Genomic DNA, 12,675 nt, shown 5'->3' with positions numbered 1-12,675 from the left:
CAATAATGAATCCCTCCTAAAACTATGAGGGGTGGGAGGGAAGCAACTCCTCTCGAAGTTGAGAAAGATATTTAGACACTGAAGTGTTAAGTGCCTCTGACAGACGAACACAATCTCTATTTCTGCCAAGCAGAGAATACTTTCTACTGTCTCTCCAAGCAGTACAAGCCCTAGAAGAGGGGTATCAGCAGGGCAGGACAGCAGTGACTTATTCCTGCTTCCTCTGGGCAGCACTGCCACCCTGACAGCAGCTCTAAGGTACAAAAGATGAAGAACAGTCAGACAGCAGGTTGAGTAGGGCATTCCTAGCTCACCATGGAGGCAACAGCTGCAGCAGCCAGCGCAGTCGCAGCAGCTGCAAACCAGTGTCTCGGGTGGACTCACCACACGGTCATGGGCGGCTCCTTAGGGCTCTCATTATGGCTTCAGACTGCAGTAAAGCTGGCTCAATAGTCTTCCCTTACCCACTTGTATGAACATAAAGTCCAATACTACAAAAGAGAGTTTTCTTGTCATTCATGGTAGTGGTCATTTTCAGTGGCAGTAGAATAGGGGATGAAAGGTGGATGAAATATGTCAGTGTATGGTACAGACTGAAGCCTCTTTAGCAGATCATGACCATACCACTTAAGCACTGCTGGGCTTTCAGCCTAGCAGGAGGCTGTAAATAGTTTTTTTCAAAAACTAAGGACCTGATAAGGCTTTGTAGTTGAGGTGTGGATTGTAGGTCTACACAGTTTTGGTGCATGTGGTTTTCCAAATACCTGATAGGTGCTCTTAGGTCTTTGAATCCCTTTCCTCACCTCCTGAGTCATGTTGTGACTGGCTCCTAGCCCTTTATCTCCTGATATTATTCTAGCTCTACTTGTTTCTTGTTCCAAGCTCCTACTACAAACCGTGTCTTTATCCTGGCTGCCAGTGATGCCCTTTACTGGTGTATGTCTTGACTTCTTTCTGAAATGGGGGAATTCTGATTGACCCAATTCTTGGACTCTCTTGATTCCAGCATGACCCCATCTAACAAATATGACAGCTGATGTCAAAATCTCCTTACACACAAATTCCCTTCTATATCCATAGGCCATCCATGGCAATGTAGGCACAAAGAAATGCAGAACACAACCTGTCCAAATGTGTTTCTCACACCACAGTGTCTAACAACACAAAATTAGAACAGACCAGCAATGATGGAGCGATGTTGGTTCTGTGCAGTTCAGTCACCCCGTGGCTCTAGGGTATCTATCAATATCACATATGGCACAGTTAGGATGTGCTGCCCTTTGCAGGGCTACAGAAACTGTGCAAATAAGCCAGTGTGTGGAAATGCTTCAGTGACAACCAATTCCTATTTTCCCATACCTGCTATAAATACAAGGGAACAAAAAAACCACTCTTGGGGATTGTGATCTTGCCAGAGACAATACTCTGCACTTTTTAGAGTGCAATGCATTTCTTTCAGGTCAGCCTTGAATTTTTAATTTTTTTTTTTTTTTTAAAGCAAATCTGAAGAGTTGAGTGTGAATGAGGTGACTCTTGGTGAACCTGAAACTCAAGCTAGCATTTTTCAGCAACATACTTGAAAAGGAAAATTATTACAGGAGAATGATAGGAAAACACTGTAGGAAATTTTTCATATAATCTCCAGTTTTGTTTTTATCCCAGCCACCTTTTCAGTCCCTTCTTTCTTTTCAAAAATAAATCAACACAGCTATTACCTGGGCTACTATAAAAGTAATTTCAGTGCTAATGTAGAGACAGATGTAATTTGCACAGTACATGGATTCCTTTCCTTCTGAATGCTCCTGACCCCTACATTCCATGTTCTTACAAAACTCCTGTTAACCTTCCTGGAAATTTTGAGTACTGGAGGTATGTAAGATTAAATCCAATGTGCTTATCTGGTGACAAATCAGGATGGGAGTGCTTTTTTTTTAATCTTCCTGGTTTTATCTTACAGATTTTTTAGGGGGAGGGGGAATTGCAAGAGCTGCATGATATTTTGAAGTTACTACAAAGATATATTTTGAAGTTACTATAAAGATGTAAGTGTAATCCTGGTCTTTCACAAAATCCACAGGAATGCAAGCTCTGAGTAGCAGGAAATGGAAAAGATAAAAGGCACTGTAAAAGTAAGGAAACCTATTGAACCTAAAGGCAAAACAAAATTAGCTAGACATGGTAGATATCCCCCATTTTGATCTTCTGAAAAGTTTTTTAAGGTTTCTGTTAAACACAGAAGATTATGTAATGAGTGGTATCAGGAGAACTCACACAAGGTGGCTTTTGAAGAGAAAGGAAAGAAAGGGAAGTCAACTCATTTATTATGATGAATTGAAATTCCCTTCTTCATTTACCTTCTAAATTTCCCCCCCACATCCATGTTAAGCATCTGGTAGACGAATAAAGCAGCATAATTAGATGCTTAACACATTCAGAGCCACTGAGTAGCCAAGTTACCTTGGCTAGAGTACAGACAACCCAAGTTTTATCTGTCAGAGATAAGTATTGCTTCAAACCATCTGCTGGACAAATTTCCACACAAAGATTTGCCTGTTTTGCCAGAGCCACAGACTGACAAGTCAATTCAGAAACTCTTATTCTTCCACTTATTTCCCCATGTCTTTTTCGCATATAATCTCTCTGAATCACATGTATGCTCAAATCTTAAAAATAAAAATACATTTTTTTCTCAAATTGACAAAAAAAAAAAAACCAACAAACCACTATAAAAATTAGCTCTTAAAAATTGCCACTTCAGAAATCTCAAGAGAAATTCTGTCATTTCAGCCACAGCAAAACAAAGCGCATGGATTGCATTCCCATGTTTAGACTACCATCTTAAGAGCAAGACTGGAAGTGCAACCTACAACCAGACCAGTCTTTCAACACTTCCCCTGTACATTTCTGGTTGTACTGCACTTCTTTGTCTGAAATCTCAATGTCTAATAAAAGATCTAAAGATGTGATTTGTGAGAGAAAAGAATGAGAGCAGCAGAAGTATAGGAAAAAGCAATGACAAATAAGAGTTTCTAAGTACCAAGAGAACACAGAACAGAAAGTCAGGAATTCACCAAGTCAGCGGTAAACAGTGATGTAGTTTCTCCATGTCTATAATGGATAATCTTCCATCTGAGAAGATTGTAATAATAACTAGGCAGCAACTTCTTGATGTATTACAGATATGTTAGGGAATCTTGTTGGACTGTGATATTTCCAGTTGTTCAAGTTATATATCTTACTTGAGTAGCATAGGAAAACAAAGCTGTGGATGACTGTATGGAAATGCACAGTGTTCTGTACAGTTTGATATCACACAGCTGAGTGGTGACACCTATCAAAAACCAAAACAAAGTAACAGAGGAAAATAACTAGATATTCCAGAAGCAGAATACTAGTGGTGTTATCGCCACCAGTCTTGAGAAACTCTTATCTTCACAAGATCTCATCTGCTGTGTAAATATGAATTACTTCACCACCAGTAAATCACAGGTAACCCAGCAACAGACGTAACTTAACAATGCATTATAAACTCTATCATGGCATAAGTGTCCTTGAAGAATCTACTCTATATGATGCAACTAGTCCTGATGTGTAATTCCATGAATCCATCTCCTGGCCTGGAGGACTGCAAAAGGCTAGAGGGCAGCGGGCTGTAAATAAAGTATTACACTGAATTCCCTTAATTAATAGTGTGGGCTTGTTGTATGTGAACGTGTGTGTAGTAAGCCTGGTTCAGAGAATTAAAGTGAAGTGGTCTCTACTTCTTGACTCAAATTAGCAGAAGCAAGGACAACTACTTGTGGTGAGAAATGGCAGCAGAGGCACAGACTCCTTTGAAAGATGCATTCCCAGGGACCTCATCAGTTGGATGAGGGATCAATGATAGCTCCATTGTCTGTTACAGAACAGCAGCACAAAGATCACTAGATTTTGTCAAACCTACCCTGCCAACATTTGCAGCAGACTTGGTAGCATTTCCAGGAAAAGCCAAAAGAGATTTGAAGACCTCTGAGGACTGCAGTCATATCGGCTATGTGAAGGAGATCTCTTAGTGAATTAGGATCACCAAGAGTATTAATGATTCATAAAAAACCTTGAATGAGGGAGTCCATGGGATTTTACCTCACTGGGGAAGCCCAGGCAAGGATCCTTGATGGTTTTCTACTGTTACAATTTAAAGTACTAGCTACAGTGAGAAAGCTTTCTGTTAGTGAATTGGGAAGCTTATTTACTGGTGGTTTACATAGAGACCAATCCCCCAGCCTCCTGTCAAGGAAGGATGTCCCAGGGACTCATGTACTCAAGAGAAGCAGAAGCATATTCCTTTATAAAAGGAGGATTGAGTAAATGTGAAACCAATAATCTACTCCTGCAGATAGGAAACTAGTAGTGGGTCCTAACACAAAAATACAGAAAAAGAAAAAAAAATGGGCTTGGAACCTCATCTGGACTGTAAACTAACATAAAAATTGTGGCAGTAGGGTTATAAGATACTGAAATCAAGTCATGAGAGCCTTCTCATTCAGATTTCCTCAAAGGAGGTCTAGGATTTTAAGGTATCCCAAGGGTGTTACCAGGAATCTCTAAACCAGCTTGCAGCAGAGTGGGAAAAACCATTAGCAAAAAAGACCACCTCACTAATTAGTTTTATTTTGTGCCCAGGAGTGCCACAAGAATTGCTACGTCTTTCATTCAGTAATGGTAAAGCTCTGTGTATGAGTGGGTAGGCCCTGCTTTTCAGTAGAAGTTGTCCTTGCTCCTAAAAGTACATAAAAACATGAAGGAATAGTTCTGGGACCCATCCATGGCAAGGCTAACCCCCAAATCTGTGGCCAGCAACATTTCTGCAGTTTGAAGAAAGAAAGAAGTTGGTGCAACAGCTGCTTGGTTTTCATGCCTTATAGCATTGATTTGAGACTGGATGTGAGTTCACTGACTCCCAATTTCATAGCTGGCATCAGGCTTAAAAGATCCTCTGAAACCTCTGAAGTATGAATACATCCTGATTTGACTCTGAGTTTTTTGAGTCTTAGCCAATAGTGACTGTATTAATAAGCCAGGATAGCAGACAGGAAATAAAACTTGGACTGTGACTGAGGTTTTTTTTTGTGACAACAGGTGACACCACTCAGTACTTGGAACACACAGCTCTGAGATATGCTGTTGTCCAAAGCAGCATGAGGGGAATTCCTGAATATGTGCTTTGGTGGAAGAGGAAGAATTTTGAAGGTAACTGCTGATGACAAAGCTTAAACTTTAGTCCTGACAAACAGAGGAAATCTGGGCCCTTTTAAACACTTGTCTTTAAGAATATTGCATCCTAAGAGCAATTCCTGGTAGAGTCATTCAACTGTACATCTCAGATTACAGGGCTTGCTACAAATAGCTGCAACCTGTGAAATCCCAGAGCAGAGTAAAAATCCTTCTTTTTATTCCTCTGCCCCACCTTGGTCAGGTCCCTGAGTGTACTAAAAGCCTCATCTGCTACCTCCACCCTCATACTCATCACCTCAAAGTCTGTACAGTCTCCCATGTTTCCTAGGTTTCCAAGTTTCCTCCCAGCTTTCCTCGGGTTTCCTTCTCCCTGTCTCCTCTGCCCGATCCCCAAATCTTGTCAAGGGTGGAGTGAATTTCTGCCCGACTCATCCCCTATCATCTCTGAAGCCCACCCAGCCTTTAGGGACCTCAGAGGCAGCTTGAACTCTGCTACCCAGCCCAAATTTTCCCATGCTTTTTCTCTCAATAGTCTCTCCTTGGCTTTGTGTCCCCGGAAATCATCCTATGGAAACCCACAACAACTAATCCACTCTACTTACAGCCCTTTCTGACCGCAGAACCCTGGAAGATGTGAGGACTCTCTTGATGGGACGGGACACTTACTGTCAGGTTCCTGAATGTACTAATGGGCTTTCATGGCCCTGAACAGTCTAACCCAGGGCTTTCAAAAAAGCTACACACACACACACACACACACACACACACACTCAGATGATTGCCCAGAAGCATAGAAGCCCTGTTTAAGGTCTGTCTTGTGTCTTCAGCTCCTGCCTGCAGCTGTACTTGTGTTTGGCCATGGGCTCCAGTGATCTGGCCCCTGACCTGCTCACTGACTTCTAGCTTGGCTTCACGCTTGCCTTGTCAACACGGAATATATACCTTGTGATAAGCAGACCTTGTCACCATCACTGGATATCACTCTGATCAATGGATTAATCTCCTAGCTTGATCCTAGACCTGCCTCACCACCACGAAATTGCCTCACAATTTAGGCTCTTGCTTGAGCAGCCATCTCCAGGTCTGCCTACTCACCTTGCTCAAATAGTATGGGACTACACCTCAGCTGTGAGGCCCCTGTCCTGTCCAGTGTGAAGTCAGGCTCTGTTTCCCATCTGTTAGGGTGCAGCCAGCCCTTGCTGCTTCCTAACACTTCCCTCACAATTTAAGATGTCCTATAAAAACTCTGCAGTTATTACTCTTTTAATTGCAGTCTTGAAGATTGTCCCAGTGAAGTCTTGACTGGTTCTGGAAGTTTTGGCAGTAGCAGGAGATCATGGGCAGATTTCAGATCTGACTGGTTGATTGCAAAATTAACTTAGAGAATCCATTGGTCCTAAAGTAGAAACAAATATTTCTGCTTATATGAACTTGTTGTTTTCAACACCAGAAAAGGCATAATCACTGAAAACGGTAGATTCCACTTGTGCTATCTGAAGACCTGCTTACAGAATTTTTCTGATAGACGAGTGACAAAGAAGACAGTGGTTTCTTGCATTAACTATTGGAAAACATTTGATTACGTGAGTTTATCAGTTAGATCCCAAGTCAACAGAGTTTAAAATGGTCTCCTCTGAGGTGAAGCAGGAGAAGCTAGATGTGTTCCTCTCAAAGGGGTTATCCTGAAGGATATTCTTCAAGGTACTTGTTGCTGGGAAAGAACAATTACTGTTAGGTAATGGCCCGTTCAGAAGTATTTGTCTATTAATCAGCTTTGGTTAGCTAAGCCAGGGAAGGCTCAAGTTACTGTGTTACTGTGTGAGTAATCCTGCTCTTTGTGCACAGATATGGTATTGCAATAGTTAAGAAAAGATACTCAAGGGCTGCAGAACTCATTGCCCTGAGCTTCTGGGAAAAGGACTGTTATACACCTCATGGAAAATTTTATGGCAGAAACTGACGAGTGTTGTACGCAAAGGGAAACTGATCCAGGGAGATGGCAGTGAACTAAACTTAAAATAAAATTTTATAAGCACTGAGAAAGGAAATAACCAATCTCCTGTAAGATGGAATTGGTTGGATTTCATTTAACTACTAGAACGTAAATAATTTGTTTATTTGGTTACTTATTAGTAATTTATTATGTTTTCCTTTACTTCTGCTGGAAAACTTGGCGATTGAGATATTTTTGTTTGAATTCTTGTTTTTCCTCAGATTCTATTGTGTTCACCCTGTTTAATATTGGAGGATTCTTCTTCAGAGTCGCGTTACCTGATTAGACTTTATCAGCTAATGAATTTTGAACCCGATGCACCACAACAACCAAAGAGCTACAAGAGCTGTATTTGCATTAGTGAATTTTTTACCCTCATCCCCTCCAAGAAGTTGAGAGAAATTTTACTCCACCACAGAAAGAGGTATGTTCTAACCACATAATTAAAGACAGATGAATGATCAAAATTAATCATCACACTCTTCCCCCTGAGAATGTTGAATATACCAGAAAGCTGTCCCCTGAAACAGATGTGCACTGATTAAAAACCGAGTACAGAACAAAATTATCCTGAGAAGTCAGGTCTTTGGCCACTTGTACATACTCCACACGCAGCTGAATTTTTCTGTTATGAAGAGTGTCCTGAAGCTTTTAAAGTGCATGCTTGCAATGACAACCAACTACGTTCTTAAGTAGAAAGAAGTTCCATTGACTTACACAGCCCTGAACAGGACTGACATTTAGAAAACAAACTATTAGAGCAAGTGTTCTATCTTCATAAGAGATTCTAAGAATAGAATTTGAAATAAAAAGTTACCATTCCCTTTGCAAGTATGACTTCTGAGTTTTCCCAGGCAGAGGCTCATTTATATCCTCCCTGAAGTCTCTTACTATCATTGGCCATGGACCAAAAATTAAATATGTTTAAATATTCCTTAAACTACATCTCCACCAAGGATTTATTTTTTTTATTGTTTAGATGATCCAAAATGACACCTTTCCCTTGAACTACCAACAAAAATATCACTCATGCTGTTGAAGGGAGTATAGGTGATGTGACACAAAGACTAGAACAAGGCACCACAAATTTGGTATAATGAAACAGCATCAGGAGGTGACTCAGTAATAACACCATTTTTTCTTGATTCAGCCCTTATGTCCCAGTGTGGAAGTGTGGTCAGTGTACATCCACTGTCACTAAACACAAGCTCCATGTAACACCCAACAACTGAATAGCAAATATAAATGCATATTTTATCTTACTTATTCCAAACAGTTTCCATAGTGAGTGTCCTAGGTTTTAACCTATATATCTATGAAAAACAAGAGCCTAGTGGTGTGGAAGCTTTGACATGTCTCTGAGCCCTGTGTGTTAATTAGGAGAGACTGACTGACCTCTACTGGATTGATCAGAGTTCGTTCACATTGTTGATGGTATCACAAATACAATCCAAATACAGAGGGCACCTTCAGTAAATTGATGACCCCAAAGTGTGGGGAATGCTCACTATACTGGAAGGCAGGGCTGCCATTCAGAGATAAATAAAACTACTTGATAAAATGAAGTAAGAGGCCAAGAGGGATCTCATGGGGCTCAACAAAAACAAATACTCAGTCCTGGATCTAGGGTAGGAAAACTACAGGCTAGGGGAAGATTGGCTGGGGACCATCTCTGCAGAAAAGAGTCTGCAAGTTGAACATAAGCCAGCAGGGTGTCCTTGCAGCAATGAAGGTCAACCACATGCTAGACTGCATTAGCAATACTGTAGGCAGTATGTCAAGAGAAATTATTGTTCCCTTCCATTTCAGAGGGGTTACGCTGCATTTAATAAGAGGCTGAATCCAGGGCTGGGCTCCCCACACTGGCAAACAGGAGCACATCAAACAGAGGGTTGCAAAGATGGACAACACTGAGAGAGCTGCTTTTGTTTATCATGGAGATAGCTTAAAGGGAGGGGAGGGGAAGAGAAGGGAAGGGAAGGTACAGGACTGATTGCTGTGTTCAACTACCTTTAATAGGGTCACTGAGGGGATAGAACCAAACTCTTCTCAGAGGTACCAAGGAAAAAAGCAACAACTTTCAAACACTGCGGTGAGGGTGATTCAGCAATACAATAGGTTGTCAAGGGAGGCTGTGACATCTCTGTTCTTTGAGCTTTTCAAAACTCAGTTGAACAGGACTCTGAGAAAACTGATCCAGTTTTGATGTCAGCATTGCTTTGAGCAAGGGGAGACTACAGCCTTTTTAAAGGCTATAAACCTATAGAAGTGCTTCTAAGAACTTAAAATTTGGCAATTCTTTAAGAAGTATTTTATTAAGATATGAATGTTCTTTATCTAATCATTACTTATTTACTTGATGCTAGTGCATGCTAGAGCTGTACAGCCATCAAAATTACGAGATTGTCACCTCCTACAAACATTTGCCAAAGCGGTTATTGGAGGTGACCAACTGTCCAAAAAATGTGACTCTGTTGTCCTGCAGGGTTTTCTGTGTGAACCAGTTCTGCACACCAGAGTCCTCTCTGAACCAGCTTGCTTCTTAACCTGACATCTCTTGAAACTTCTACAATATTTTTGTTTATAGTTTGGAAGAATCTATGTCTCATCTGCTCCTCCTGATTTCAGAGTCAAGTTGCTGGATGTTCAAGGCCATCATTCTCCCAATAAATGAAATGGTAGCATCACTTGGAGTAGAACCTTCACAAATACTAAATCAGATCAGCTGAAGCCCTTAAGAGGGCCATTTCCCATTCATACAGCAGAATAACAAGGATTAGTGTTCAAGTCCTTGCCCATCTTCTGATCTGAAGCCTGCAAGATCAGAGGTCATGTCTTTAGAACTGCTGTAAGAACATTGTATCCAGGTGACCTTCATCCAAACCCTGGGGAAAAGACCACAAAGTATTTTTCCGCCTGAACATCTCCTGTGCACCCACGGCATTTTTCCATAATTTGCCCTTTGGAGTCACCAAGTTTATTGAGAAAGAAAAGGTAACCGAATACACTTACTCAGTTTGGCTTCTCCTGTTTTGAATTACCAAGGAAAAGAGTAATGCCTTAAAGCTTTCACTGCATCTTAATTTTTTTCTGACGTCAGCTGTAAATGTTGGCTCCCAATCTACTTCTCGTGTGATGCCACATACAAACTTCATCCAAACACTGATTATCTCTATTACAGACCAGACCGTAAGTTTAGTGTTTTGGTTCCAGTTTTCAAGAAGTGGCATGTCGCCTCTTGTTTTTTCCTTATTTAGGCTATGTAGTGTTTTAAATCATTCCTCGTTTGGAAATTTCCTTTTTCTGATTTTTTGACACATCTTCATCCAATAACAAAACTCTGATATCTGTTTCTTTTTCAGGAATAATGTGATCAGAACGTGGAGTGTGGGAAGCACGTACATCGATACCCTAATGCTTATAAAACCTGTAGGACTTACTTTGCCAACTCATATCCACAGTTCACAAACCTCTGCCAGCTTGCAGACCCATGAGTGCTCTGCAGCTCTGCAACAGTTTCACAGATACTTTTAGTTCCAAAACATTTCTGGTTAAGAGTACCTTTGAAAAGGTTACATTTTTGTCAAGGAGAATTTAGAAACAATAAATTGGAAGAAACAAAAGTACTGACAATATGAATTTAAACTGTATTACTAAATTTCTTCCCTGAACTAGTAATTCCTCCAGGTATGGCAGCTATGTCTGAAACTACCTATCCTGATTCCTTTGCCATGGTATGATGAACACAAACTCTTGGCTGCATTTTTAATTTGCATGGTGCCATACAATGAGTGTTAAAAGTATCTTGGTGATGACTATAAACTGGGGCAATCATTCTTACTTTGTTGCATGACCTGTGGGAGATAAACTTTGTAATAATAAACAGAGCAATTATAACCTGATAATATATCATACGGTAATTTAACACCGAATAATTTAAATGGTCAGTTTTTCCACAACTATCTACCCTATGTGAGTAGTATACATTGAAACTGTACTCAAGTGAACAGATTACTTTAGAAAACAGAGGAACTTATCACAGGGCTAATAAAAGATCATTTTGCAATTTTAAAAATAATTCTCACTACTAGAAAGCAAATACAATCTTTAGCATTTTATCTTTTGTGTCAGTTCTCTAATACTGCCTATGTGTGCAATATTATGTACTATATGCACAGTATACTATTATCCTTTCCTATATAAAGTACTTTTTATATTAATAGCATATTGTTTATGTCATGTAGAAACAGCAAACCTTCCAAGCCATGACTAGGAAGTCATAGGAAGAAAACCCTAAGAGTATACCTTCCAACTATGTAATTTCACAAGAATCTCAAAGGCAGTCACATAAGTTACTACATATAGGGCATTTGAACTTCCCCACCTTCGGGGTTCTTCTTCACATAAACCCTTGTGAATCTGCTATATTTGGAATGAAGGAGGAACACCAACACAAAAATCTTCAAAACAACTCCTGCTATTTGTTTCCTAGGGCTGGATTGCAAGACATGCATAAAGAAACCCAGGAATAACCTGAGCTCAGGTGCTGCAGCAGTGGGCACGGCTCACATTCCAAAAATTACAGATCAGATGGCAGATTGGGCATCACATAATCAAGAGTGTGATGGGAAGAATGCACGTTCTGGCATCTTCTGCCCTCTGCTGCAATTTTGAGAAATCATTATATTATTATCATACAAGGGAATAGTTCTGTCACAGCTACACTTTTAGAACAGGTTCACCTGCATTAGAAACAGGAAAAGTCATTTGTTGGCAGTATTATTGTATTCCTATTTTGGAAGAAATATCTTAAAAGGGAGACTCACATATATCCAATAGATAAAGAGAAGATCAAACACATTACAGAAGATGTAGATAACACAATTCATCTAAGATATCTTTGCAGCTGCAGCTATTACCTGTCCAGTCCATCCTGTGACACAGTTCTCTCAGTCCAAATGCTTCATAACAGGACACAAACACTTCTCTCTCTCTCTGCAGACAACTCCGTTTACACAAGTCAAATAATTTACCAGGAAATAACATTGAAACATTCAATTTTGGACTGACTGGTTTTGTTTCAGCAAACTGAAAGCAAAAAATCCCCGACACTCCAAAATTTTAGGGTGTTTATTGTGTAACTGCCTATGTCAGACACCTTGAAGACTATTTGTAATACTCCCACTTAGCTAGCAAACATGCAGGTACTACTTCAGTGAAATCTTGGCTCTGATGAAGACATTGCAGTTTTGCAACCAACTTCTTTCCAAATCTGAGTGTAGTTACATTTAAAGGGACAATCCAGTCTCTTACATCGTCCTATTCCATTACAGCAAGTCAATATTGCAGAGCCAGGCTTATAGATACCAAAGGAAAGAAACAGTGAGACTGGAACAGTAAAACTGCTCTGAGCTGGAGAAAGAGAGAAACTGGAATGATATCTATCCCATGGGAAATTCAGAAGAGAA

Source organism: Corvus moneduloides, chromosome 2 (genome assembly GCF_009650955.1).
Source record: "Corvus moneduloides isolate bCorMon1 chromosome 2, bCorMon1.pri, whole genome shotgun sequence".
Classification (NCBI taxonomy): Eukaryota; Metazoa; Chordata; class Aves; order Passeriformes; family Corvidae; genus Corvus; species Corvus moneduloides.
This window is presented reverse-complemented; position numbering follows the sequence as displayed.